The sequence below is a fragment of the Crocuta crocuta genome, unplaced genomic scaffold (assembly GCF_008692635.1).
Source record: "Crocuta crocuta isolate KB4526 unplaced genomic scaffold, BGI_CrCroc_1.0 scaffold121, whole genome shotgun sequence".
Lineage (NCBI taxonomy): Eukaryota > Metazoa > Chordata > Mammalia > Carnivora > Hyaenidae > Crocuta > Crocuta crocuta.
In genome coordinates, this window is record NW_027528608.1 from 4,584,980 (window position 1) to 4,593,535 (window position 8,556).

General features: G+C 49.2%; 1 long non-coding RNA gene across 1 annotated transcript; it reads right to left on the minus strand.

Moving 5' to 3' along the window:
- On the minus strand, positions 1-7,268 carry LOC144223866 (uncharacterized). Its single transcript, XR_013332851.1, has 3 exons — positions 7,017-7,268; positions 6,361-6,393; positions 1-148 (listed from the first exon to the last, which is right to left on the minus strand). It is a non-coding gene; the product is annotated as an uncharacterized LOC144223866 (long non-coding RNA).
- Positions 7,269-8,556: the final 1,288 nt, after the last annotated feature.

Genomic DNA, 8,556 nt, shown 5'->3' on the forward strand with positions numbered 1-8,556 from the left:
AGGACTGATCTCCTTGGAGGACGCCGTCCTGCTAAGCAGATGGGAAGCTTGTGCAGTGGGAGCCACAAAGCTGGGGCGGGGGGCTGTCACAGGGGAAGTTCAACTTTTCATTTACAGCAAGGCGGTACTTGAAGCTTTTTTTCATGACCTCGGGGAAAAGATATGAGCATTAATCTATAACCTACCAGTGTAAATACTAAGGCTTCCTTCTGCTGAGATGCCTAGAAGGTGAGCTTGGGGACCAAGACCCAGAGCCTTCTAAGCGCACCTCAGGACAAGGTTACTTAGTAGCAGCTATGTTGCATGCGTGTGATAGGAAACACTAGAAGTACCTATTGAAACGCTAGCGTTTTATTCAAGCATGCTGTTTACCGCCAGTACCTGGTGCTGCTCACTGGTTTCGATTCACAGCGGTGGCGGGGACAGAAGAGTTCTGTGGCCGGGCTGTGTGCCGGATGGGTGAGTGGAGAGCTCAACAGATGGGACACCTGAGCAGCAGCAGGGGCTTTGTGAGGCTGGGGACCCTCCTTTTCCACCTGGGGGCCCCTGGGAAAGTAGGGTATCTAGTTCAGAGCGTAGGTGGGTGCCTGGGTGGCTCAGCGGGTTAAGTGTCTGACTCTTGGTTTTGGTTGAGGTTATGATCTCACAGTTGGTGAGTTCAGGCCCCAAAGTGTAGAGCCTACTTGGGATCCTCTCTCTCCCTCTCTCCCTGCCCTTGCCCCACTCTCTCTTTCTCTCAAAAGAAACTTTAAAAAAATAATTTTTTAAAAAGTGTAGCTGAAACACGGTGTGCCAATCATAGCACTGTGAGAGGATGGCCCTATGTGCACTGTGTGGCCACTGCGTGACTGCTTCCTGATCTGGAGACACGGAGGAAATAAACCCTTCCAATGGCCGGCTTCTCAAATGTCAAAAAGCCTCAAATGTGGAAAGCGTGACTGGCTGCCTCCCAGCCACATATGCTGAGGGACCTCCTGCCCCTGGATGTGGCTAATATTGGGGGCTGAGTTTGGGAGGTGGGCTTAAGTGAGGAGAAGGAGTGTCCTGTTCATTTCCACATCTAACGTCACTTCAGGGCTGGGGCGCCTGAGTGGCTCAGTCGACTGAGCGTCCAACGTGGGCTCAGGTCATGCTCTCACGGTTCGTGAGTTCAAGCTCTACATCGGGCTCGCTGCTGTCAGGGCAAAGCCTGCTTCGGATCCTCTGTCCCCTACGCTCTCTGCCCCCCCCCCCCCACCACCACTTGTGCTCTCCCAAAAAAAATTTTTTTTTTAATTGAATAAAGTCACCTAAGGGCAAGGCCCTTGCTAGGAGCCAGGGCTACAAAGAAGATGCAGTTCTGCTCTTAAAATTCAGTCTTTTACTTATTTTTTAATATCTTCTTTAAAATTATTTTAATTCCAGGGCACCTGGGGGGCTCAGTCAGTTAAGCCTCCAACTTTGACTCAGGTCTTAACCTCACGATTCATGGGTTCGAGCCCCGCATCAGACTCTCTGATGTCAGCACAGAGCCTGCCTCAGATTCTCTCTCTCTCACCCTCTGCCTCTCCCTTCCCTCAAAAATAAACATTAAAAAAAAAAGAAGTAAAATTATTTTAATTCCAGTGTAGCTCACATACAGTGTTATATTTGTTCCAAGTGTACAATATAGTGATTCAACAATTCTATACTCCGTGCACATCAAGTGTACTCAATCCCCTTCACCTATTTCACCCATCCCCTCACCCACCTTGCCTCTGGTCACCATCTGTTCTCTACGGTTAAGAGTCTGGTTTTTGTTTCTTAAATTCCACATATGCGCGAAATCATACAGTATTTGTCTTCCTCAGGCTGGCTCATCTCACTTAGCATCATACTCTCTGGCTTCATCCATGTTGTTGCAAATGGCAAGATTTCATTCTTTATGGCTGAATAATACTCCACAGTATATAGAAATAGCACATTTTCTTCATCCATTCATCTACTCATGGGCACTTATGTTGCTTCCAGAATGTGGCTACTGTAAGTAATGCTGCAATAAACATACAGGTGGATGTATCCCTTTGAATTACTGTTTTCATATTCTTTGGGTAAATACCGAGTAGTGTGATTACTGGAGCACAGGGTAGTTGTATTTTTAATTTTCTGAGGAAGCTCCATCCTGTTTTTCACAGTGTTTGCACCAGTTTGCATTCCCACCAACAGTGCACAAAAGTCTCTATTTCTCTGCATGTTCAACACTTGTTTTTTATTTTAGTCAGACAGATATGAACTAATATTGTTTTGATTTTCATTTCCCTGATAATGAGTGACGTTGAGCATCATTTCATGTATCTCTTGGCCATCGGAATGCCTTCCTTGGAGAAGAAAACTCAGTCTTTTAGGGCAGACAACCCCATCTTTCCCATCCTTGTTAAGAGGCCACCATCCATCTACCAGCTACTCTGGTAGAATCTTAGAAGACATTCATTCTTGATTCCTCTTTCCTTTACTCTCCTCTTCCAGCAAGTCTTATAAGCCTATCATTACAAAGGCATTTGAATTCTTTTTAAGGTTATTTATTTATTTATTTATTTTTAATGTTTTATTTCTAAGAGAGAGAGAGAGACAGCGTGAGCAGGGGAGGGTCAGAGAGAGAGGGAGTCACAGACTGAAACAGGCGCCAGGCTCTGAGCTGGCAGTCAGCACAGAGCCCGACGCGGGGCTGGAACCCACGAACCGCGAGATCATGACCTAAGCGAAAGTCGGACGCTTAACCGACTAAGCCACCCAGGCGCCCCAAGGTTATTTATTTTTGAAAGAGAGAGACAGCACACAACCAGAGAGGCAGAGAGAAACAGAATTCCAAGCAGACTCTGCACTGTCAGTGTGGAGCCTGATGCAGGGTTCGAACTCACCAACCTCGAGATCACATCCCCAGCTGAAATCAAGAGTCTGACACTTAACTGACTGAGCCACCCAGATGCCCCTAAAGCGCATTTGAGTTCTATCGTGTTTTTTTTTTTTAATTTTTTTAACATTTACTTATTTTTGAGAGACATAGCACGAGCAGGGGAGAGGCAGAGAGAGGGAGACACAGAATCTGAAGGAGGCTCCAGGCTCCGAGCTGTCAGCCCAGAGCCCACCATGGGGCTTGAACTCACGAAACGAGTGATCATGACCTGAGCCAAAGCCAGACGCTTAACCGACTGAGCCACCCAGGCGCCCCTTATCATGTTCTTAAATGCTGCCAACAACCTGGTCATCCCCTCTCTGGCCTCAGGGTTTCCCATACACCTCTGCTACCATCAACATCCCCCAGTGCCCACCTGTCTGCTGCTCCCACAAATGCTCTCTGCTTCTGCCTCCATCTGTTCTCTTGGGCCAGAGCCCAACCTCTATCTGGGTTGTTTTTCATTATAGCACTTACAGCTTCCCTGAAACCATGTTTGCCTTTGCCCCTCTCACTAGAAGGGAGGCCTCACGAGAGCAAGGAACAAGTCCTGTTCACGGCCACATGGCCAGGGTGCAGAACGGCAAGCAGCAATTCCAGAGGAGCCAGACTAAACAGGTGTTGATGTGCAAATCACTGAGCAAATTCTAATGCCAAATAAAAATAGATAACCAGACTTAAAATTAGCTCTCACTCAAAATAAAAGACCAAGACAGGGGCGCCTGGGTGGCTTAGTCGGTTAAGCGTCCGACTTTCGCTTAGGTCATGATCTCGCGGTTCGTGGGTTCCAGCCCCGCGTCGGGCTCTGTGCTGACTGCCAGCTCAGAGCCTGGAGCCTGTTTCAGAGTCTGTCACTCCCTCTCTCTCTGACCCTCCCCTGCTCACGCTGTCTCTCTCTCTCTCTCTCCTAGAAATAAATAAAACATTTAAAAATAATAATAAAAGACCAAGACATGATAACGAGAGTTTGTACTGGAACTGCAAGGTGAGACTGACGTTAGGAACTGCGGGTAGAATTATGCAGCTTTTTACAAACTCTAGAGTTTTCCATTCTCGTGGAAACACGCCTCTGGGAGGCACGGGATTTTTTTAAAAGCACCTAACAATGGAGTCATAGGGAAAATCTGGGGGCGACATCCCGAAGGGACAAAAAACGCCGCAAGCAAAAGCCGCGACGCAGGACGAGCTCATGGCCTGCTGGGGGCGCTGACGACCTCACTCACGATTTTCGCTCGCGTGCGCATGCGCATGTCCTTCTCGCTCAGACTTTGCGCACATGCGCGCACACGTCATCCCAGACGTGCGGACCGAGACGTTTGCTAGTTCTCTCTGCACCCCAGCACCCGACCCAGCGCGGGGACATGCGCACACGTGCACCTTGGACGTGCGGGCCCACACGCAGATGCGTGCGCATCAGCGCCCCCAACCTGCGCCGAATCCGCCCTGCCCGCGCCCAATTTCGTGCGCACAGCCCTCTCTCGAGAGTGGGTCCAGCGCTAGGAGCTCCGTGGAGGTCTTTGGAGGCGCTGTTCTGTATCCCTCGCCAGGTCGCCGTGACTCAGCATCCCTGTGGGCGAATGTCCCCGTAGCAGCTCCACGAAATTCCTCCGCGTGCATCGCCCCGCCCCCGCCCTCCCGGGGGCTGTTTCAACTCAGCCGCAGAACTAGCGCTCTCCCCTCCTGTCCGCTCCCCCGCCCTACATCCGACCTTACGCGGGTGATCCCCTGTCTCCAGGTCCTGCCTGACTCCTGCCCGACATATCTAAATGCTCATGGCTCAGTTTCCCCATCTGTGGAACAGGGCTCTTATTTGGAGCTGTGCTAGTTTCACAAATATTCACTGGGAGCCAACTGGTTTTCCAAGGTTACACTAGGCTCTGAAACTAGATCCTTCTGCAGAGATGGGACTGTCCTCTGACTTCCGATATTGCCTCCTCTGTCAAATCCACTCTCCTGGAGCAGTCTGTCTTGCTCAGGGCCCTTGAAGGTGCCCAGGGTTGAGCAGGGTCACTTGAACTTTCTGAGCCAGATTTTCTTTTTGTTGCTGTTTAGTCAAACCCTCCAAACTTCACTGCCCCCAGGATCCTCAGGTATCTGAACACTATACTCTGGGTGGTTGCAGACAGGGGTTGGCACAGCATATGGTAGCAATGGTGGTCATGGTCGTAGATTTAGTTTTTGTGAGAATGTAAAATTAACCTTACTTTGACATTTTTCCAAATCCCAAGCCATCCCCCAAGATTTGATCAGAGATGCCAACCTGACAGTCCAGCGACTGATCACCCTCCCACACATGCACCTTTCCTCGTGGGTTTCTCCCTGCGGCAGTGTGCAAATCCTTAGATCGGCCCACAGGGACCGCTGTTAACACCGCGGCTGAATTTTCCTAGCTCTCTGCCTTTTCCCATGCTGCTGTCCTTTCTGTTTGAGACGCCATTCCTAGCCATTTCCACTTGTAAAGCTCTATCCTGTCAATCAGAATTAATATCACAGAGGCTTAATTGATGTTAAAATAGAACTGAGCCCTGGGGAATTGCCACAACGTGGCAGGCAGGACAGCATTGTGTTAAAAGGGCTCGGAAATCAGGCAAACTTGGATTGATTTTCCACTTAGCAACAGAATGGCTGTTTTCAGATTTCTCAACCTGTCTGGTTTTTTTTTTAAATCTTTTTTAATGTTTTATTTATTTCTGAGAGAGAGAGAGCGTGAGCAGGGGAGGGTCAGAGAGAGAGGGAGACGCAGAATCTGAAGCAGGCTCCAGGCCCCGAGCCAGCTGTCAGCACAAAGCCCGATGCGGGGCTCGAACCCACCAACGGTGAGATCATGACCTGGATGACCTGAAGCGAAGTCGGACGCTCAACCGACTGAGCCACCCAGGGGCCCCACAACCTGTCTGTTAAATGGGGAGGACAACAGGATAATAGGGCTGCTGATAAGGCTTGTACGGGAGAGCATTTAGCGGCTGAGCTCCAAACACAGTAAACTGGCGGAAGTAGTAACCATGTTAGTAGTTGCATGATGAATGGCTGTCAAGTAATAGTGATCTCCTTTGTCTACTCCTATTTGTTTTCTTTCCTTATGGCCCTCAGGATAGCAATATATTTTCTATATTTCCCCCAAATATTTTGGGAATATTGGGGGGAATCTGGAGTAATTGAACCTGCTGGGAATCACAGAGGCCAAGCTGCTGGAGGCGAAAAAGACAAAGGAGCACCTGGGTGGCTCACTAGGCTAAGCCTAAGCGTTTGACGCTTGATTTCCGCTCACGTCGTGATGTCACAGTTCATAAGATCCAGCCCTGCATCGGGCTCTGTGCTGACAGAGCAGACAGAGCCTGCTTGGAATTCTCTCTCTGTGCCCCTCCCCTGTTGTCTCTCTCTAAATAAATAAAATAAACTAAAAAAAAAAAAAAGACGAAATCTTCAAAACCGCAATCATCGGGCCTTACCTCCAGCCTCTTCTTCAGTAGCCAAAGCAGCACCTGTGGGTTTCAAGTGGCCGGGAGACATTAGAGAAGACAGTGTGGCAGTGCTTAGGTGAACACCCATAAAACCTAAAAGCCTAGCCCCAGGAACTTGGGGCCCTGTGTCGACTCTGGCACTTCTCTGGGGTTCACTCTCTGCATTGCCTTCCTTGACACCAGGCACTGATCCTCAGGTCTACTCTTTCAGAAAGGCAACTTAACACTACATGGAATTTCTCCTGCTGCCACTTGTTCTGCTGGCTTATCTCTGATGCAATCAGGGAGGCAGAGGAAGAAACCCAAGGATGGAATGTAGTGGTTCTGGATAAAGACAACAGACATCTACCGTGGTCACCGAAAAGAGCCTACTAGAAACAGGGAGTCAGCGGCTACTATTGGGCTAAGGGCATAGGAGAATCATAGGGCAAGGGATGATGGGGCAATGGCTACTGAGACTGGCCTTCCTTTTGGATGAGGTTACAAAACGCAGGATTTAGGGCCGGGAGTGCTATTCTGTATAGACAGCTTGCTTGCATGGCTGGAGTATTTCTTAGGGACCCCGGTAGGACAGGTGCTGCTCAGCACGTCAGGGGTGTGCTGAGTATGGGAAGCTCAGTTAAACCGCAGAGCTGACAGCTGACCTGAAACTGAGGGCAAACGAGGGCCATGTGGAGAGGGCTGTTCCTTGTAAAGTCCTGTTGACTCCTCATTCCTTTGGTCTTCAGCCTTTGCCTGTTTTCCTTCTTCACCTTTACAACCCCAAATATTTCTGAGCAGGAAGAGAGAAGCCATTTGCAGAGGTCGGAGGTGACAGCGACTGCGTGGAGCTAGGAGGTGGGCTGGAGGAAGAGCTAGGCCGAGGGTGGCAGCAGGACACGACACATTCCTGGATGGTTGGCCTTTCTAGGGGGAACCAGGCAATGGAGAAGCTCAATTTGAGTACCCAGTTTTTGGACCTCTTCTCCTCTCTGGCTGTATTTACTCTGTCTCATCCACATTCTCATCTAGGCTCATGACTTCAAGTGCAATCTATTCCCTAATGACTCCCAAGTCTTTCCTCTAGCTGGAACCTTCTCTCCCGGCACTCCAGTCATGAATACCCAACGCAACACCTACACTTAGATGTCTAATAAGGTTTGTGATATCCGCCCCCCCACAAATTTTCATTTCTCCAAGATGCAATGACAATTCCATTTTTCCAGGAACTTGGGTTAAAAACTGGATGTTACCCTTGGCTGTTCTTTTTCTGTCTCTCAGTTCTTCAGTGTGTCTAGATCACCATACCCAACTCCTACCACCTTGACCCAAGCCACCTTCATCCCTGGCCTGCATCGTCGCAATAGTCTCCTGTCTGTTATCTTCACCTCCATTCCTGTTACCTTGTGGGTCTGTAATTTGTAAAACATGTCAAATGATGTCTTTCTGCTGATTAGATCCCTTTGACGGCTTTCCTCTCTCTCAGAAAACCAAAGTTTTCACCAGGACTTGTAAGTTCTGTGGTCTTGTTGCTTTCCTTCCCTCTCTGATCTCAACTTCTCTTTCATTCACTCCACGCCAGCCACAAGTGCCTCCTTCCGCTTCTGAAACACCTAAGCATGCTCGCTGGGGAATTTTCCAGTTGTTCTTCCCTTTGCCTGAACACTTCCACCCCCACCCCCCACCCCACCCCCGGACATCTNCACCTTCTTCAGGTTTTTGCTCAAAAAGTCTCCTCATTAGTCATTTCCCTTGGCCATGCTATTCAAAATTGCAACCCCAATTTCCGGCACCCTTTCCAGCTTTCCTTTTCTCAGTAGCACTTACCAGCCTATGACCAACTATGTATGTGTTTATTATTTTTCTAATGTTTTATTTCTTTCTGAGAGAGAGACAGCATGAGCAGGGGAGGGTCAGAGAGAGACGGACACACAGAATTTGAAGACAGGCTCCAGGCTCTGAGCTGTCAGCACAGAGCCCGACGCTGGGCTCTAACCCACGAACCGTGAGATCATGACCTGAGCCGAAGCCGAATGCTTAACCGACTGAGCCACCCAGGAGCCCCTATGTATGTGTTTATTACTTGTATATCTGCAACACCTGGAACACCTGGGATGTGGAAGGTGTTGAATGAATGAATGAATGAACGAACGAACGGACGAAGGAAGCAGGCCAGGGAACGGGGAGCTCGGCCTCTTTACCCCA